This window comes from Limulus polyphemus, unplaced genomic scaffold, assembly GCF_000517525.1.
Source record: "Limulus polyphemus unplaced genomic scaffold, Limulus_polyphemus-2.1.2 Scaffold424, whole genome shotgun sequence".
NCBI classification, from domain to species: Eukaryota; Metazoa; Arthropoda; class Merostomata; order Xiphosura; family Limulidae; genus Limulus; species Limulus polyphemus.
Window position 1 is genome coordinate 376,462 of NW_013666034.1, and position 9,335 is coordinate 385,796.

The window sequence follows — 9,335 nt, forward strand, 5'->3', positions numbered from 1 at the left end:
GCTAGTATTAATAAATCCTGCTAGACATTCTCGACAAATTCCAGTTTTGTTTGAAACTAACAAACTAATTAGTACGGAAGCACCAACACACGGCTAGTATTAATAAATCCTGCTAGACATTCTCGACAAATTCCAGTTTTGTTTGAAACTAACAAACTACTTAGTACGGAAGCACCAACACATGGCTAATATTAATAAATCCTGCTAGGTATTCTCGACAAATTCCAGTTTTGTTTGAAACTAACAAACTAATTAGCATGGAAACACCAACACATGGTTAGTATTAATAAATCCTGCGAGGTATTCTCGACAAATTCCAGTTTTGTTTGAAACTAACAAACTACTTAGTACGGGAACACCAACACATGGCTGGCAACCAGCAAGACGTATCAATAATTAAGGGCGCACAGGACGTGTTTAAAATTCGACCACGAAGATTTATTAAACAGTATTTTCCCTAAGGGATCTTTTTATTCTTACGTCACTTTATATTCTAGTCTGTCGGGGTGAGTTTCGTTTCATGTACCCTGTTGGACTTGTCTGTTTTAGATCATCATATAAATTGGCGCATAAAACTATAAAACAATTCAAAGCTAGTTTTAGGGCGTTTTCTTATAGTTCTAATGCATTTACCCTGAAGCCACTTTCATAGGATCACTGGACTAATTACAATCCTGTGAAAGAGCTAGTTCACCTACATATTGATGTATGTGTACATACATATCATTTTCACAAAGTATTCGTTCTCGTGTGCGCTTATATAAGGGCAGTCATATTCCCTTCCTGTTCGTAAACAATTACGTTACAGCCATCTCGAGTATCTCTATAAAATATTGTTCTTATTTCGTAATGGAGATTTATGTAAAATTTAAAGAAATTCATGTAGAATTCGTATTTTTCAGTAAACCTCTATTCAAGTTCAAATGAGCGTCAGTAAGCATTTGAAAGCGACGTCTAGCGTTATTGTACGCGCTGGATGCCTCACTGACCACGTGCGTGAGCTCTTTCTTACTTTCACTCATTTCTTATTCTGATCATATATGTCTGCTCTTCTAGATATTCACATTAGTTTACCAGTCATTGTCTAAGAATATATGAAAAGAAGAAAAAATATTTCTAAAAACGCCCACCCATTGTCCATTTTTAAAATTTTTGGATTATTCTTTGAACTGTACTTTTTAGAATATACATATATATTGCTATATAGTTAGTGTTAGTAATACGTTTGATGTTTAGTTATCACCAACACTAGAAAATATTTATTACCGCATATAACTAAACCTTATTGTTGGTTGAGATTTATCTCTGAAGACTGACGATGGGAGAGGGGGGGGGGAATTATTTGATAATCAAGGGATTAATTGCTTTACGAACAAACACGAACCTACATCAATTTCAAACAATCATATATACGAGCACTTCTTTTCAGTTTTGTTTTTTTAATCAAGGTTGCTGGTCGTAAACCCAACGCGATAATAGACACCAAGTAACTATAGAAACTAGGAAATAGGAATATCAACCTTCGCTAGCTTGCAAGTAAAAATCACGCATCTTTTTTCTTCATGTAAGTGACTAAACCTGTTGACGGGTGTGGAAAGGGCAAATAAAAGAAATATAATTTGAAGCTTTTTCAGCCCACACAATTAAGTTGTTTGGTTATTTATTTGTTTATTTGAAATTAAGCACAAAACTATACAATGGGCTATCTGTGCTTTGCCCACCACGGATGTCTAAACCCGGATTCTAGCGTTGTAACTCCACAGACATACCGCTGTTGTACTGGGGGGCTACAATTAATTTCAAGTTCGAAGAAAAGTGTATCAAATAAACGTTAAACAGATATTTTTTGTCATCAATGTTGATTTATTAGGGATGAAACGTATCTCTATACTCAGAATATTTTGGGACGGTAAATGAAAACTATATGAAAAATATATATATATACGATGTATATGTGTAGACATATAGACAAACAAGTGCTAATAATTACACACGACTTGGAGTGTTTTGACTTTCAATGCCTAATGGAATTCTTCTCAAGAAGTTAACCCTAAATGTAACTAAATACTAATGGCACGTTTTAGAACTGCGGATGTTCCGTGGCATTTTTAAAAATTTGAGTCGTTAATATTATAATTATTGGCCGCTTAAATTAAGTCTATGGTTTTGATAGAACGGGAACTATGATGGACATCCGAACCAAAAAAGGTCTCTGCACTATTTTAGCTGATTCACAATTATGATAGAAGCCTTTATGGTTTAGTGATTAGGTGTTCCCATGACTACGCAAGCTCTTGCTCTGAGTTCAATGCATATGTTATTTTTAGCACGTGGTAGGCACAACCTATTCTATGAATTTCTTCCACTGACGTCATTAAGCAGGAATTACACGAAGATTATCGTTTGTAAAAACGTGAGCCATGCGTATGTGGTTGATGAGAACAACTTATAGAATACTTAATAAGTAAAGTATCAGTGTACTGTCTAACCGAGTTACTTAATAAGTAAAGTATCAGTGTACTGTCTAACCGAGTTACTTAATAAGTAAAGTATCAGTGTACTGTCTAACCGAGTTACTTAATAAGTAAAGTATCAGTGTACTGTCTAACCGAGTTACTTAATAAGCAAAGTATCAATGTACTATCTAGCCATGTTAAGTGCCACTATTATTTCCATGACATTAATTCAAGTAAGCTCATTTCTTCATTTTCTGAGTCAGATTTGCGTTGTTTAAAGTCTGTGTGTATGACGTTACACGATTTATTGTCCTTTTGAATATAGGCTGTTGTGAAGACCGTTTAAAATAACCGCGGTGAATGACTGCGAGTTCAAGATGTCCGAGAGACAATCTTGTTAATGAAAATGCATTTACACACACACACATACACCAGGTCAAATTCTGAGTTTGTCGACCGTACAATTTCATACAAACTAGATAAGCTATGGAAATATTGTGACCGTATATTTCACACACATACAGAAGGAGAGTCTCAGATTTTGTTGGCCGTAAACTTTCACGAACAGCAAAAAAAAAAGAAGAAAAAAGTTAGGCGTATGTGGGTTGTACACTTTCACGTACAGTAAAACAACGTTAGGCGTTTGTGGGTTGTACACTTTCAGGAACAGCAAAAGCACTTAGGCGTATGTTTGTTGTACACTATCACGAACAGTAAAAACACTTAGGCGTATGTTGGTTGTACAGTATCACGAACAGTTAAATAAAATTAGGCGTTTGTGGGTTGTACACTTTCACGAAAAGTAAAACAAAGCTAGGCGATTATGGGTTGTACACTTTCAGGAACAGCAAAAAAGCTTAGGCGTATGTTGGTTGTACACTATCACGAACAGTAAAAACACTTAGGCGTATGTTTGTTGTACACTATCACGAACAGTAAAAAAGCTTAGGCGTATGTTGGTTGTACACTATCACGAACAGTAAAAACACTTAGACATATGTTGGTTGTACACTTTCAAGAACAGTAAAAAAGCTTAGGCGTATGTTGGTTGTACACTTTCACAAACACCAGATAATCTACGGAGCTTGTCAGTCACATATTGCAAGCAGAATATACAGTTTTCGTTGTAGCTTTCCGTGTTGTTTTGTTCGCGACCAGAAAAAAAGTAATAATATTTTGTGATTCAGCATGTTGATTATTTTGTTATGGTGTCACTGGTATATAGATGTAATAAAATAGAATAACAAATTTAATGTTTACTGTTCGCAAAAATATGAATAATTCTGTAAGTTTCATTCAAGGATTAGAGAGAATTGCTCTATAACAAGCAGATTTGGTGTATTTGCTGTTTTTTCGGTTTATATTCTTGTGCTTATATTGTCTTTGTTTGTGAATTTTGTTTTTATGAGGTTTAAGTTTAAACGAAAACAAAAAAGAATAGGAAAAATATTATTTCATTCTTTATTAGGATGGTTTATGATAGAAAATATGACATCCGAATTATCGGGACCAGCTTTCGTTCCACCAATCAAACAAAGACACACACACGCACATACACGAAAAAAAAATCATTCCAATTACACTGCTTGATCATAGTTATCTATCGAGCTTTATATTAGCCTCTCTATTTTCATTATCATTAAAGGTTCTTTTTGTGCGGGTTGCAATCTGCCATAAAAAAATTAAAGGGAATTGAATTGCTTTGTATATATAATATGTTTGTCTGTAAAAACTAAATGTATAGAAATACATATTTACATATTTCTACTTTGTTTATGATTTGGTGTTAAATAGGAAAGTAAAGAACCATTAAATTATATATATTAAAAAAAACTTTGATTTCGTGTGACCATTTCTTTGAACCTCGATATGGTTAAAGCGAAATAATTTTGATAACTATTCCAACATGATTACTTCTATAATTATATACAATCCAGCTCAAAAGTTTTTATAAGAAATGTGTAATTTTCGAAATCTAACGTGATACATATCTGTCCACGTTTATATTTTAAGTGAGAACGGTTTTCAATTATTTGGAGTAATTTGCCGAAACCTATCGTACCTGATAGAGGAAACCTCATTGAAGATTTTTTTTTATTTTTTTTTGCTATCACATTCCATTAAAATTAATATAACAAGATGTGTATTATTTTAAACCTAACCTTCTGGGGTTCAATGTGAAAATAAGTTGTATTTGAGGAAATGTGCTAAAAATGGATAGCTGGGGGATGTGTATATTACTTTACCATAGTTAAATATCTGATAACTTCTTGTGTCTATAATGTATATACTGTCGTCTAATGTGAAATGTTCAGCACTCTCGTTAACATAAATTATCATTCTGTTTGCTTAACTATACAGTTTACTTACTTGTCAAATGACATACATTACTTTTGTCCATTTTTGGTATTATTTCTTTTTATACAGTGGACATTAAATTGCAATATAATATTAAACTCAAAAGAGATAATTAAATTTAAAATGTACGTATTATTTAATATATTTTTTTAATTGCTGGATAGTAGCCGTGTGATAAAATACGACCAGTTAAAAAAAACAGCCATTTTCTGTGCGCTCTCATCAACCCACACAGAGCACCGTGAGAAACGAGATTCGTACGAGATCGTTCGTCCACATGGCTTCCAGTCATGGTCTCGTTTCATGAAATCAACTAAAACCAGAACGCCCGAAGTGGTTCAGTGAGCTCAGAAGTATTATCATATTCACATTGCGTTGGATGTACGTGCTGTAGAAAAGTGTGTCACTTCAGCCTGGCTTCTGTGTTAACCGACGTATGCAGTCTGCCATTTTACTCGCAATAAACACATACATGTTCATAAGTGCCTTCGAGTTTTAATGCTGTAATTGGCAGGTTACCTCAAGACTTACATACAGCCATTTTTTTGCATTCCTTCACTTCAAAGTTTTGTTGTTGTTTTCCATTCATATACTTATTACTTTGCCCCATAGCATGAAAACAATTACGTAGAATTGATTCGAGTCCTGATCACTTTTTTTTTAGACAGTCTATTTAAAGTTTTTGCAAACTTAAGAATATGCATGTGTTTTAGGGAACATAAATCTCGTGGATAAACAAGTATGACCTATAAACGATTTCTTGAAATCCTAGCAGTAATATGTTTTAGAAGGTGAATCAGTGTTAAATTATTAACACAAGAACTCTGTTGTCACCCTGACCTAACAGAACGAATGTTACAGTTATTATAGCTGCTGATGGTTAAAAAAAGGCTTAAGGAATTCATAGTGAAGTAAATCGTGTCCTAGCAGCGATAGGAAGGAGTCGAACGACGGATGGTATTTTGATTGTGGTTCATAAGAACGAATGTTACAGTTATTATAGCTGCTAAGAGTTTAGAAAATGGCTTAAGAAATTCGGAGCATCTGTAAACAGCCCAAAAATCAAGAATTAGAAGAAGAAACTGAAACTGAAGGATCAAAATGAGGCTACAAGCTTGGTTGATTTCATCCAGTTAGTGTCTGGTATCCAAATCTAACACTACTGATGTACATAAACATGATTGATGGGGGTTATTTTATTACCCCATGAGAGTTTTTTGGTGGAAATTTCTCACTCTAAAGACGTAATTCACGATCCCATCCCATCCTTTTTATACGTGACTCTACTTCAGAAAAAAGCTACAGTATCTGTTTTTTCTCGAACCCTTTCATTTCAGAATATATTAATCAGTATAAAATGTTACTCATAAAGAGATTATTATGTGACTAAAAATTATTGAGAACCAAGAATTTCAAAAAGATACAACATATAAATGACGATTAAGATTTGCAGCAGACAAACTGCAAAAGATAGTGAATTTCACAAACAGTTTCGTCTAAATACAAACAACATTTTTTGAGCAAGAGTATCCTTGTTCGTGTAATCTTAGCATTAATGGTATTACAGACCAAATAAAAGCAGGATTAAAACAATAAATATTTTGATTAATGGTATTACAGATTGAATAAAAGCAGGCTTAAAACAATAGATGTTATGATTTTTCTTCAAATCTGAATAAACCAACATTTTTACTAATCAACGAACGATTTTACCCACCATGAAGTTATTTAGAGAATTTTACACTGGACGACTTTGTTCTTCAAAGAAGGACTTTCCAGAGTGTTTCTATATTTTATTAATAGTTAAAAATCATTTTGCTAACCTTGGTATATACAACTTTAGCAAGCTTTTTTCGAACACTGTTGCTCCCAGGCGGCTCAGAGGCAAGTTTGAGGGTTTCTATGCTATAAATTGGGTTTCGATACCCACAGCGGGCAGATCACAGATATCCCATTGTGTAGCTTTGCGCTTAACAACAAACATCCAAATAATGTTATTTAAACAATTTAATATTAACGAATCAAATTGAACAAACAAGCCCCCCAGTGGCACAGCGGTATGTCTGCGGACTTACAACGCTAGAAATCGGGTTTCGATATCCGTGGTGGGCAGAGCACAGATAGCCCATTGTGGAGCTTTGTGCTTAATTCCAAACAAAGAAACTTTAGGAGTATTTTATTTTACTTTCTATTATCATTATTTTTCTCTGCTGAATAAAGCAGTTGATTATATACTTCTGTGCCTGTCTCTGAGTGGCTATCGCTTATCGATTTAATCTACACTTTAAGAGAAGAGTGATCGTCATTCATGTGGGTGTCATGGAAACATCGCTGAGCCATTGTTAAGAAACACATTATCAGTACTAGTTATATATCGAAATCAGTGATAATTTCAAAAAAGGTGTAAATGATCTTTCATAAAATCAAGTTAGATCTTAACCTGGGGATTTTTATACATTCTTTTAGTTTCGTTATTTTAGAGCAAAGCCACATGGGGTTCTCTGTTGTGTTCCCCGCGAGGAATCGAACCCTGTATTTTAGCGTTGTAAATCTGTAAACTTGCTCCTGTCCTACCGCGGGGAATGGTGCTGTTTTAATATAAAGCCTGTTAAGCAAGAAAATGAGAAATCATACGTATGTTTAAAATTTTACAGACTTATAGAGTTAAAAGTTTGGGTTTGTTTCCCTGCGGTGGACAGAGCATATATTGTCCATTGTGCAGCTTTGCGTCAAAAAACAAAACACACAAAAAAACCACAGCTTTTATGGTCGTCTCGATAACTACGAGCATAATATATATATAACAACTCTATTGTGACCGAATTTACATGTGATAGCACCATAAATTCATTGTTGAAATCTGGAACACATAGAATCTAGATTTGTTTGCTTTTTTTTAAGTGCGTATGAATACTACCAGTCAGTAGTTCAGCGATTCACTACGAATTGTGACACAAAGAGGTTATAGTCATGTATTAGAAAAGCACTTATAGTTTTTGTATAGTTTCAGGTTGTATCTAAAAAGATGGGGTGGTGGATTTCTTTCAGGTGAGGAAATATATATGAGCTACGCGATTTTTCTGGATATTTATTGCTTTATGACGAGAGATTTTCTTTTAAAGTTTCGCATTGAAAAACAATATTTAGGCATTAGAAAAATGTTATTGAATACATGAACATATGTTTTTAAAGTTTCATCACAACATGAACCATTAATTATGGATTAGAATTTTATTTAATACAAGAATGAACATTCTATATAGTCTCAACACAACATAATTCAATTTTCATGAGTTAAAAAAGATTTTCTTGAATGCGAGAATAGATATTTTATAGAGATTTTCTACGAACTTAGATTACAAAACAACAACTTAATAACCAACAAATCATAAAGTTTATAATGTTTAGATGATCAACGAATTCATTTCTATCGTTTATCTTACAGTTGGCTTGCATATATTACTCTAGGTTTAATAGCTCAAGATTACCCGACATTTTTTTTTACCTGTTCCCGTTACATCATATGAATGAATAGATAAATACAGTTACGGCGAATTATCAGTCCGAAAAATCAAGAGAGATTTAAAAACTTGTGAGAAAGAGGAAACACTTTGTCAAAGTTTTGTTAAAATGATACAACTGGTGTATTTTTCGAATTATTACTATGAAAAAAATATATATTCTTCTAAGACTAGAGTCCAAGGGTTTGTTGAACTCGGTATCAATAAATTAAATTTCAAGGAGATCGCCCTTGTAAGTCACTCAACAAGCAGCATGGATGTTTCATTATATATATTGTTAAGACTGGAAACGCTTACGAATCTTCTTTGTTTAGCGTACTAATAAAAAAACCATTATAGGTGCAAGCACCTTCAAATCAATTATGGTTATATATATAGGTTTACATGAGCTCAGGTTCATCTGTCCGGTCAGGTATTCTAAATATGGAACTACGATACAGGAAAACAGCTCGTTATAAAGAGAAGATTAATAAGTTTGTACAGAGATTATCAATACTACATTTTGTGGGTATAAACAGGTTTGGTGAATTAGCGATCTTGAAAGATATATCTTAAGAAGACCTATATACAGCTTATTAATTTGCATAAGCTAGAATAGGAATAACAATGGCCGATTTTTTTCGATTGATAATGGTGGACGAGAAATATACTACTCTATATGAAACTTGGACTTTTTTGTTTTGAAAGGGTGAAACAACTTCGACATAAAACTCTGATGACACCTGTGAAAAACAATGGTATAGACTGTTTCATAAAAGCGAAATGTTCTTTTACAAAACGAGACGTTACAATTAATATTTAACATAATAAATGGGGAACTCGTGTGTTTAGACGAGTCTCTTTATAACTAGTCCCCTGGTGAGTTTGTTTTGTTTTGTAATTAAGCACAAAGCTACACAATTGGCTATCTGTGCTCTGCCCACCACGGGTATCGAAACCAGGATTCTAGCGTTGTAAGTCCGGTAATTCTTCGGATTTACAACGCTAAAATTAGGGGGTT

At 33.6% G+C, this 9,335-nt stretch overlaps 1 long non-coding RNA gene across 1 annotated transcript in view; it reads right to left on the reverse strand.

The window, feature by feature from the left end:
• Positions 1 to 7,460, reverse strand: part of LOC111085492 — a 17,028-nt gene extending 9,568 nt beyond the window's left edge. Inside the window, exon 1 of the long non-coding RNA XR_002610328.1 lies at positions 7,449 to 7,460. This is a non-coding gene — a long non-coding RNA (uncharacterized LOC111085492). The remainder of the gene's footprint in view (positions 1 to 7,448) is intronic.
• Positions 7,461 to 9,335: the final 1,875 nt, after the last annotated feature.